The following is a 12,396-nucleotide window of genomic DNA, read 5'->3' as shown; positions in this document are numbered from 1 at the left end:
GGGCCAATTATAAAAGAAAAAGGATGGGGTCAATCATACCAGGAATGGGATGGGGCCAATTATAAAAGAAAAAGGATGGGGCCAATCATACCAGGAACGAGATGGGGCCAATTATAAAAGAAAAAGGATGGGGCAAATCATACCAGGAACGGGATGGGGCCAGTTCTAAAAGAAAAAGGATGGGGTCAATCATACCAGGAACGGGATGGGGCCAATTATAAAAGAAAAAGGATGGGGCCAATCATACCAGGACCAGTATGGGGACAATTATACCAGATGTCATGGTTAGAACATGGTTAATGTCCTGTGCTCTCAGGGTTAATGTTGTTGGCCTCTCTTTCAAGATGGGAGTGGTATTTATACTCACTCCAAACTGTGCTTTACTGTCAGCTATACATTCTGCTTTAGTTTGTGTGCTTGACCTCTGGAGTGTGTGCTCGGTTTGCATAGTGTTTCCCTTGCTCTCCATGCGTTTCTCTGTTTGTTCCTCTGGATTACTGACCTCTGGCTTCACCTGACCACCTCCCACTCTGTCACATGTTCCAGGTCCTGTTGGTTATCAAGTTTGTAATCCGGCATTTTGTTCAGCTCCCTTGGTGCTGTGTGCAGCATTTGCCACAGCAGTATTGCCTGGGAGCTGTGACACCAGATTAGGTATGGTACATATCAAACCAGGACAGTGATGGGGCCCATCATACCAGGACTGGGATGGGGTCATGCATACCAGGACTGAGATGGTGCCAATCATATCAGGATAAGGAAAGGGACATGCACACCAGGATAGGGATGAGGGAGCCATATCATAGGGGATATTACAGTACAGAATTAACCATTTTTTGCTTCAATTTTTGTTCCTAATTTCCTTCTCTAAAACCTACTTGTGTCTTATGGTCCGGTGCGTCTTATAGTCCGAAAAATATGGTATACATGTGTGTGTTGGTTAGACATGTAACATGACAGATATAAAGCACAATGTAAACTATTTTCATCTGTTAAAATTAATTCTAGTTTACTTTTCAAATGGAACATCTATGGGGTAACTTAACAAACTTTGCCTGCTTTGCTGGTGATTATGTGGTCCAACCAGGTCTTGGGTAGAGCTTTTCAGCTACAGTGAACCAACCATGTTCTATCGCCAGCCTGTCATGGTATCCCTCGGATCGAGTGTCCCAAAGTTCGGGATGTTGCTCTACAAGACTTATTAGCTGCTCTGTGTCCACACAGGGTGGCCATAATATAGTCCAAAATCACCACACTTGAAAGATGCCACCACTGTGATATCACTCCAACTTCAACTGACACCAAAAAATGCTGTCCAGAGTTTGCAAAAGTTTTTGCCATTCAGTGTCTAGACACCTGTCTAGTATTGATACAATTGGTTTCAATGTTAACCCTATTAGTTTGAAAACGCACAAGGACCGCACACGGACTGCACATGGATGCCATCTGTGTGTGGTACATGTTTACATGGACTCATTGACTTGTATGGGTTCGTGTGATCCGTGTTGTCGCACAAAAATGGACATGTCTGCACAGGGACACACGGTCGCACAGGGACACACGGTCCGTGAAAACACACTGACATGTGCATAGACCAGACCTGGGCAAAGTGAGGCCTGCGGGGCTCATCCGGCCCTCTGGCTGTTCCAGTCCGTGAACCGAGACAACTGAGGGTCTGAAAACAGTTGCCCACAGGCCGCACTGTGCCCGCCTGCTTGCTGTCTCCACCCGCCCGCACCCCTGCCCACTGTCTCCGTCTGCCCGCACCCCTGCCCACTGTCTCCGCAGTCATTCTCCATCCACACTGACTGCATTGGTGGAGAAGGGGCCTCCGGCCACTTCCTCCACCAATCAGCGTGTGAAGCAGCTGATGCGATGACGTCATGTCATTGCGTCAGCTTTGTACTGCAGAGAGCCAGCGCACCGGAGGCAGAAGCAGAGCAGAGCACCGCTGGAACAGGAGAAAGGTGAGTATGTGTTTTTTTATTTATTTATGTGTATGGGATGTTTGGCTGCACATGGGGAGGCCGTATGGGTCTTATTATGGGAATGGGGAGGCTATATGGGTCTCATGGACATAGGGAGGGTATGGTGGTCTTATGGACATAGGGAGGCTATGTGGATCTTGACATGGGGAGGCTATGGGAGTCTTATCATGGACATGGGGAGACTATATGGGTCTATTCATGGACATGGGGAGGCTATGGGGTCTTACCATGGACAGGAGGAGGCTATATTGGTCTTAGGGAAGCCATGTCGATCTTGACTTGGGCTGGCTATGGGGATTTTGACATGGAGATGCTATGGGGATCTTGACATGACATGGGTAGGTTATGGGGGTCTTAACAAGAACATGGGGAGGCTGTTTGGGCCTCATATGGTGACCATGGGGAGGCTGTGTGGGCCTCAGATGCTGTCCCTGTGGAGGCTGTGTGGGAATCAGATGCTGGCCCTGGGGAGGCTGTGTGGGCCTTATACATCATATTAAAGGGGCTGTATTCTGGTTCAAATGGTATATATGCAGGGATGTTAGCATACTTAATTCTGCTCAATATTAAGTGATATAATTAATATAATTATTAATATAATAATTCTAATTAATATGTTGATATTAATATTGAGTAGAATTAATTTCAGCCTTTTGGTTCGGCCCTCCATAACAGTCATTGTCTCTCATGTGACCCCTCAATAAAATTAATTGCCACCCCTGGCATAGACCCATTCATTTGAATGGGTCTAGGTGTGTCAGTGTCTCTGGTACGTGAGAAAACTGTCACTACACTTACCAGAGACACTGACGTGTAAAACCGGCCTTACTGAACACACAGCTACTGGGATAAATTAAAGTTTAACACTCCCAGGAGCCGCCAGCTTTCAGCCCTAAGGGCATTCATGGAGGGACTACAGCCATCACTAACAGCATTCTCAGCAGCAGCTGTAATCATCCCCCGGCAATTTGATTGACAGCTTGCTCTGCACAGATACACTGCAGAACCAGCTGCCAATCAAAGTGCCAAGGCATTCTTACAGCTGCCGCTCACTATATAGTGAGCAGTGACTGAAGCAGCTTCACGTATGGCTCTGTGACTGAAAGCCGGAGGCTCTTGGAAAGAAAAATCTTCATTTAAGACAATTGCATTTAGGGACATGACCCGTTCCTTTTAAATAATTTTTGCAAATAGCTGTGCTTGTTGTTATTGTGTACTTTGTATTGTCCCCTTTCCTAATATCATATCAATGGGTAATTAGCATAAATTTATACAGGAAATCGCAGGATTACAAAATAGAAATGTTCTGTAGCTTTGTTCGTAACGTGATTATGTATGCCAGTATTAACAGGGTCTGGAAGGAAACCTTATATTTTCCTGACTGCTGACTACTTTAGCCACCCCCACTGCTTGTCGGATGTCCCACGGCTCATCAGTTATCACCCAGTCCTCTTTTTTCCTTGCAATGTAGCTCTCGCCTCTTGACTGTAGACCAGAGCTTCTGGCCTCATCCAGGCCTTGGAGATTACTGTGTGTCATAAGGTTGCAATGTCAAGGTCGTGACCTTGTAAATCACAGTGACCTCTGGTCTCTAGACATGGAATGAAGTCTTGGAGATATGGCATGAGATGGCAAGCAGTGGTGCAGCCAAAGAGGTATTATTTATTTATTTTTCTTTTAACCAATACTCATCTTCCCTGACACCCCTTTGCTCACCTTCCAGTACTCTTCTTTCCATCGTTAGGTGCGCAGCATCCTCGGCCTATTCACTATAGGGCAAAACTTATGGCCCTCTGAAGGCCAGAGCTCATTGCGCATTATAAGAGATGCAGTGCATGATTTCAAAAATAAGAGGGATGTCGGGTTGCCAGATGGCATAGTGCTAAGGCAAGTATTAATCTTTTTTTTGAACATTTGAGGTAAATAGGTGTTGTGTGTATGCCGGATGTTTGTAAATTGGAGATTGCCTCTACTTTGACTGCAGTATATCTGCCAATTCCATACAGATGGAAAAAAAATATGTATATTCATGTATAAACAAACACAAAAGCTAAAACTTAACAAAAATGATTAAAAATATATTTTCCTTCTGTAACCAAAAGAAATATTACGATTTATGAAAAAAACATTCTTCCTTTCAGCCAATTTTACCACTAAGTACAATATGAAATGAGTTTGCTGATCCAGATGTACCACACTATGGAAAAGAAGGGAAATTGTCTGGAATCTCCATTTTCAGCCATCAGTCCAGATGGAAGCTTGTGTTCTAGGACAATAGGGGAGTTATTGATTTGAGGTCAAATAGCATGCTGAGGTCTTAAGAAGGGGGTGGGCGGTCAGTCTTTGGATAACTGAAGTCCTCCTTTTTGCCTTGTCCTGCAAGTCAGAGGTCATGGGAAAGGATCAAATATTAGGTAACACCTCACATGCTCTGGAGGTTCCCTATCTAGCATGTTTAACATCCTGCTGATTTGGTGTCAGCTTGTGCATTTAGTAAGAAGACAAGAAAATGATGTCTTTTATTGAAAAGTAAATCAAGCCACTAAAACATAATTTCCACAATGGCTCTAGGTGGTGAATGCGTGCTCTGAAATCCTTAATATTTAGAAGATTCTAGAATATGAAACATCTCTTATGTAATGTAATTGTTACATTTTAATGAAAGATGCATCAGCTGTATTAAGTAGCTGACCATTATACAAAGCTTCTGTCCCCAAGATCAGAGATCAAGGACTAGACTGGAACAGACAATATGTATAGAAAGTAGAGCAATTGTAGTTTCTCCTGTTATCAGCTATTAACAGTTTTGGAAAATAATGAAAGTGATCTGCTTAAATTAATCAGATTCTCATGTATTAAAGGCTTATTGGGTGAGGTAGATTCTCTAAGCCGCAGGTCAGGGTGAGCAGCATGGACTGGAGGTGAGGGTGCAGCAAATTGCGTCTTGATGGACGACAAGTGGAACAATAAGGCCGGAGTCACACTAGCGAGGAATACGGATGAGTGCTATGCGATAAAACATTGCATAGTACTTGGACCTGTGTTAATCTATGGGGCAGCTGCCATCACCATTTTTTTTCTTGCCTGTATTATATGTGCGAGTGACATCGCACCATACTGCGATTGCCACCGACACTCAGCCGAGTCTCTGCGCACTCGCACCCATATAAGTCTATGGGTGCGAGTGACATAGCGCAAAACACTTGGATATCATTCGAGTGTTGTGCGATATACGCTGACCCCGGCAATGGGGGAGATAGAGAAATTAGTTTCTCTGCCTCCTCAGCAGCTTTGCTCCGATTTTCTCTGTGCGAGAAGCTCGGAGCACAATAGCATGCCACTCGGCTCCCACTTGCAGCAGAGCAGGAGCCGAGGGTCATTAGCATATCGCATCCAATGCTCTCGTATAAGATGCCATACGCTAGTGTGACCCCGGCCTGAGGATCAGGACAGCGGGGCATGCACGACGGCAGATGGATAAGAGGAGCAGGAGACACCTGACAATGCAGAGGTAGGGGTGTGGATACACACCAGAACAGAAATTGCACAGTTAATCTGAAACAACTTGCAGGAAGCAAATGGTTAAAAGCAGAGATATATGCAATCAGGAACTTCTAGCAAGCATATGCTTAATGGCAGGGATGTATGCAAACAGAAATTTGTAGCAGGCATATGTTTTGAATAAGAGAGAACTATAGAATCAAGAATTTAAGGAAGGCATAATGTTAATAGCCGAGACATGTGCAATTAGGAACTTGTAGCAGAGATTCGGTATCTTGACAGGAGAGTAGTAGGTGTGAAAACACCTATAGTATATAGATGCTGGACTGAGCTTGGAATTCTCAATACTCAAACAGCTGGCATCTGCCTGAGCCAGCCTTAGAAGGCTTTGGGAGATAATGTGTTTGATGTGCTACCAGAGTAGCCAAGCATGAACTAGTGCAGAGGGAGCCAGATACAGGATAAGGGAGCAAGGCCCTGGAACAGAGGCGGGATAGGTGTAGAAACCCAGGATTTGCTATTAGCATTGGAGCAGCTTGAACATTTAAGTTGAAATCAATGGGCCATCCATGTAAATCACAGTTTACATAGTTCCTCTATAGGAACAGACATTCATTATAAAGGGGCATCAGGCAGTGGCAAGAAAAAAATCTTGTATAATATAGCCTTACTTTTTATGTAAAAGGATAGCTTGGCGCATATGACATGTACCATGGGGACAACTATGCTACTAAAAATATTAAGAGTGGTCTTCCATAAAACCTAAGTGAAATTTATACAGAACTTCCTGTTCTCTCAACTTTGGTTTGGATCTCAGTAAAGTAGTCTGCTGTCTTGAGAACTTCAGTGCAAGGTGGTTGAAATGGAGCTAATATTCTGAATAACATTAAGATGGACAAAGCAAGTGAACGCCCATTGCAAGAAGAAATAAATCTTTCAAAGCAGTTTGTTCTGGATATGGATGTCCTAATATTGCTTTTAATAGAAAGTTATTACATTCTGAAAAGAAAAGCTAGACAGATGAACTGATGAAAAGATATCATGCTGCACATGTTGCAACTTTAGCTGACAGTTATAGCTGTGGTTGTAACATAATAAACAAAAGTCTCAGTTTGTAACATGGTATATCCTGAACTTTTTCCTGCTTTATTGTGAAAAAATAGTGACTCACATTGTATCCAATTAGATATTGAATAACAGAAACATACTTTTCAATAAAGGTCATTTACAAATGTAATTTTTTTAAAAATAAAATTGATTATTCACACGTTGGCAAATTGTAAAATGTAAATCGTCATTTCTTAACTTCATTGCCCTCTCCTCCCCCCCCACACACACACCATTCACTTCTCTGCACATTCCCCTGCAGCGCGATACACACACACACACACACACCCAATACTGAGCCACACTCACACATACACACATTCACATACACACATTCACATACAAACACATTCACATACACACACACACACATGATGTATTCCTGTTACCGTTTTTTGATCTGAATATAATGTGGTTGTTATATACTTGTTAGTGGATCATGTGGGGCCCTTTTTAGAGCTGGGACGGCATTGACTTGTGTGTGACCTAGCCCTGTATATATCTATGTAGATGCCTACAAATTTTCACATGTTCCTGGATACATCTTTGGCCCTTTAGTTATGTATATATACTGTTTATATTACTAACATGGCATGTATGGTTCCCAGTGCCCTTTTCTTGTTTTTTGTTTTGTGTATCTTGTCTGGTGGCTAATCACTGTTGCCACCGTCTCCGTGCCTTCCACAATAAAGCTATTTTTACTGAAAGACCATAGGTTATTGGTTGGATTTTCCTCCACCCTATACACACACACACACACATACACACATTCACATACACACACATACACACATACACACACACACATACACACATTAACACATACACACATTCATACACACATACACACATTCACACATTCACACACACATTCACACACACACATTCACACACATACACACGCATTCACACATACACACACATTCACACACACACACACACACACATACACACATTCACACACACCTCTCACCTCTCCTCGCGCTCTGCTGCAACATCTCATCACCTTCCTCTGACACAGCCGGCCGCTGAATGATGACGTCATCCAGCGGCGCGTCTGTGTGAGAGGAAGCAAGAGGAAGCAGGAAGACAGATCGCTGGGCAGCGGAGCTGCAGGGATTTCTCCCTGCCCGCCGCAGCCACTCTGCAGGGGCCCCCCTCAACCTCTGCACACGTTGGGAGCTGGCACTCTGCAGCTTATCTGTGCCGGCTGTCAGCTTGACAGTCGGCACAGAGAACAGCTGACTCCCAGACCGGGGGCGGCAGAATGCGGCCGCCGGGGGAGACCCTGCGGACCGCCGAATTAGGCAGCCCGACTGCGCCCCCCTGCTGGCTGCGCCTGGGGCACATGCCCCGGCTGCCCCCCCTAGATATGCCACTGCCATCCACCAACGTCTCTTTGCACCACAGACTGTCCAGGAGTTGGCGGATGCTTTCGTCCAGGTCTGGGAGGAGTTCCCTCAGGAGACCATCCGCCACCTCATCAGGAGCATGCCCAGGTGTTGTAGGGAGGTCATACAGGCACATGGAGGCCACACGCACTACTGAGCATCATTTCCTTGTCTTGAGGCATTTCCACTGAAGCTAGGTAAGCCTGTAACTTCATTTTCCACTTTGATTTTGAGCATCATTCCACCTCCAGACCTCCGTGGAATATTAGTTGTGATTTACATTGATAATTTTTTAGGTTTTATTGTTCTCAACACATTCCACTGTGTAATGAATATGAATAAAGATTTACAACTGGAATATTTCCTTTGGTGATATCTAGGATGTGGGATTTTAGTGTTCCCTTTATTTTTTTGAGAAGTGTATATACATATATTTGTGTGTGTCACTGATATCTATATATCTATCTATTCTATGTGTATATACCTATTCTATCTATTCTATTCTGGCCTGTCACGCTGTGATTTTACTGTACACGGCAAATGAATTGGCAGCTTTTCGTCAATATCTATCCCATTCATTTCAGCATTTTTCTCAAGCCCCCAGTCTTGTTTCTTGGGTCCGGCAGAAACATATTCGGCTTTCCCATTGACTTGCCAAGTATTTGTGCCAATTTTCCTGAATCTGAATATTTGATTATTTGCTCGTCTCTAATTATTATACTAACATTGGTTCTTTTAAAATAATGTCCATAGCTCAATGAATATATACATTTTTGGCAAAGCATAACAATAGTTATTTGTGGTTTTCATTCAGTTTGACAGAACTTGAACAATTTTGCAAAAAATTGAATTGTTCACAAGTGCAAAGCTTATAAATACCTTGTGCCAAAAAGAATAAAGAGTGTAAAAGCCTTTACATAGTGCTGCCATGAAGGGGTGAATGCAGTTATACATTAAAAATCCTTTTGAAATTCTCTGTGATCCATTGGGGTTTTATGCTAATAAAATATGAAAAAGTCTGAAATGTCTAAGTGGGGGGTGAACACTGTAAGTGTATTGTTGCGTAAAAGTGTCAGCTAAGGACAGTGAAGACTATTCACGTCTCAGCAAGACCAACAACTCTTTGCAGAGAGAAAACAGTCTAAACAGACATGAAAGAACATGCTTGGTGGACCTTGACTGCAAAGCAAAGTCATATACATACAATATACAGATTATGCAAAGTTCGGGATTGTAATCTATCTTTTTTTCCACCTATATGTTATACATTTTAAAAAACTGATACTGATAAATATTATGTTTTCTGAACTGTAATTTGTATTCTATTTTTGTGCATAATTATAGTATCACCCCCTGACCTGTTAGCAGCTCTCAGAGATATATTTTACACAGCAATTAATGGACTACAGATGTTCACTTACTTTAATAGGAAATATTTCTAGGCATACTCTATGATCCGTGAAGGTGAGCTGTGATCATTACCTCTTGTGATATGTGTTATCTAATTTTATTTTACTTATCATTTTAGTCCAGCCTGGTATAGTTACGGGACGACAGCAGAAAAGTGATTGCTAGTGTCACTTTATTATGAGGCTCAAGAACCAGGAATGTGGAAAAATATCACAAAAAAATCTTTAAAAATGCTTATCATACAAAGTTGATTTAAACAGAAAGTCTTTTCTAATTGACACTTTGGCTTTAAAGAGAACCTATCATCTAAAGATGCATTACTAACATACAACCTTAAAGATAGAGAGTTAAAAAAATTTCACTAAGTACAAGACCAGCTATAGGGAAAAAATTAAGCTTATACTCCCTGCAGCCGTACACTTTCAGTCACTGAAGCTCTGTTTTTGTTGTATGGTGGCTCTGTGGACAGCACTGTTGTTTTGCAGCCTTGAGCTCAAATATAACCATAGACATCACCATCATTGAGTTTGTATCTTCTCCCTATGTTTAGATGAGTTCCCTCCAGGAATTCCAGTTTCCACCAACATTCCAAAACTTAATTGCCAGAGAATTTAGATTGGGAGCCCAACTGTGAATGATGATACTGTCTATAAAGTGACACAGAATATTTTGGTTCTATGTGTACACATGAAATAATAAATAGTCTATTTAAGACAAAGCCAAAGTAGATCCAGCAGGAAATAGAAGACTATAGCCCTTTCTTTTACTATTCCTTTTAAATCCTAAACTGTTTTTGGGCTTTAAAAAGAAAAAAAAACAAAACTTGTGAAAATCGTCCACAAAAACATCAACATTTTTCAATAAAAAACACTGAGGGAGATTTATCAATCAAAATGTGCCAGTTTTGAATCATAAAACTTTTTCTACCAGAGGGTATATGCTACTTTTTTGGCAATTCATAAATGTAGCTTGAAGCTCTTTTGCATAGCGAACCATGTCCAATTTTATGCTCACTTTAAGCAAAATCAATACGTTTTGCCAAAAATGGCATGCAACAAAATTTAGAACTTCTTGATTCTGGAGAACTGACGAAAAAATCCTTATATGTAAATTGCCCCTTCAGAGAGGAAGAGGGTTTGAACCTCTCATTGGAAGTAGCAATCCCAAAAGTCAATATTAACCCTTTGTGAAGGATGACACCAGAGAGATCAGGCAGCATTCCTCCGCTGCCACCACATGTGACGCATCTGCCCCTCGCCACCCCACCTGTTGTCACTATTACGTCAGTGAGATCACATGGTATGGTCTCCTGACTTGCAGCAACATGATGTTCCGCACAACCTGGCGACACAAATGGTCAGCTTGGCGTAGTTTTACCCACACACCCCCTGTCCACACAGGTCCAAGGAGGCACAGGGAGTGAGAGGATGTGGCCCACACAGTCACTGACATGGCACCACACTCAGTAACAACCCTGGCAGGCTGAAAGGCCCCTTTCCCTAGCACAAGTGAAGCAGAGCACTCTGAGCCCAGTAGGACTGCCACCATTTCCTCATTAGATATAAGCACAGTCCATTAATGGGATTATATTGTAATAGAAACCAGCCCCGGTAGCACGGGAAATTAAATCGAGAAACAGATGTGTGGATTCCTGGATTGAGATAAAAGAGCAGCTGAAAGTTATCTTATATATTTAATCACCTTAAGGACACACTAGACAATACACTATATACCCAATGGTACACATATACAATGGTCAGATATAAAATACAGATAGTGGTAGGACAAAAGTTATAAGCAGAACATATGTCAATTACTGGGTTGTTGTTCGACCGTTTGTGTGCTGGGCTGCAGAGGGCATGGGCTTCCAGCTGTCTCTTTTGTCCCTTCTCAATCGTTACTCGATGGAACCCCTACTTTCAAAGTGACCAGCAGGCATTACAGAGTGTGGGATCATATGGCCTTACACTAGCCTTTATTCCCTTTGGGTCACTCCCTTCCTGCCCTCTGGGCTGAACCTAAATCCACTCCCCCTGCCTCGGCAGCTACAAACTCCAAAACCTATTAAATATCATAATTCCTTTTTGGACGGCCCTAGGGTGGTGATTCTAGCGCCATCGGATCCAGCTGGGCACCTGTTACGCATTAAGAAGAAAAACAGCTTTGATATCTGGATTCTACTGGATGTTCTATGTATCTCCATACATCTGGGTGCTAGAATGGGTGGAGACCCACCCTGGTGCTCACCATGTTCTGGGGATCTTGGAAATATACCCAATGTACGGCTAGGATGTATATCTTCATAATTCCTTAAAGACTCATATCTGACTCAACAAAGCAGTTTAAACCACATAGTATCAACATGGGCAACAAGCCTTTTGTTCTGCTCTGAGATGACTCAAGGCGTGAGATCTATCACTCATAGCTCTTGAGGCTTGACCCCTACTGAGCTAGTTGCACACTGAAGAAAGTTTTATAATTCCATGTCACATAGGATACAAACGATTGTCATTAAATTATATCTCCAATATTCTTCCCAGCCTTTAACAAGCCTTTCCACATGGCTTAGGATAAAAGCCAAACCAGAATCTCAATTTGAAGACACATGTTTCAGGGTGCTACATCTCCTCAGTGCAAAGCATGAGAGCTGATTTGGATGTATGAGAGGAAAATGACTGGGGTCAAAGGGGTAACAGTTTTTCTTGTGGAGAGTGAGATGACTGAATTACATTACACCTTAAACACCAGAGGCCTGTCATATGGCCAAATCAAATCTCTTGCTATGCACTGAGGAGGGGCAACACAATGAAACCGTTGCCTGCAAATTTAAATTCTGGTTTGGCTTTTACACTAACTTTTATGGCAAGGTTCATTAAAGGACTGATATTGACTTCTAGGATTGCTATTTCAAATCCGTGGCTCTAGAGCTCAAGTCCTCTTTCTCTCTGAAGAGGCAGTATTGATAAATATGCTCCACCCTGTGGGAATAGAAGCCCTAA

This window comes from Ranitomeya variabilis, chromosome 8, assembly GCF_051348905.1.
Source record: "Ranitomeya variabilis isolate aRanVar5 chromosome 8, aRanVar5.hap1, whole genome shotgun sequence".
In the NCBI taxonomy this organism is placed as follows: domain Eukaryota; kingdom Metazoa; phylum Chordata; class Amphibia; order Anura; family Dendrobatidae; genus Ranitomeya; species Ranitomeya variabilis.
Note: the sequence above shows the minus strand (reverse complement) of the source record.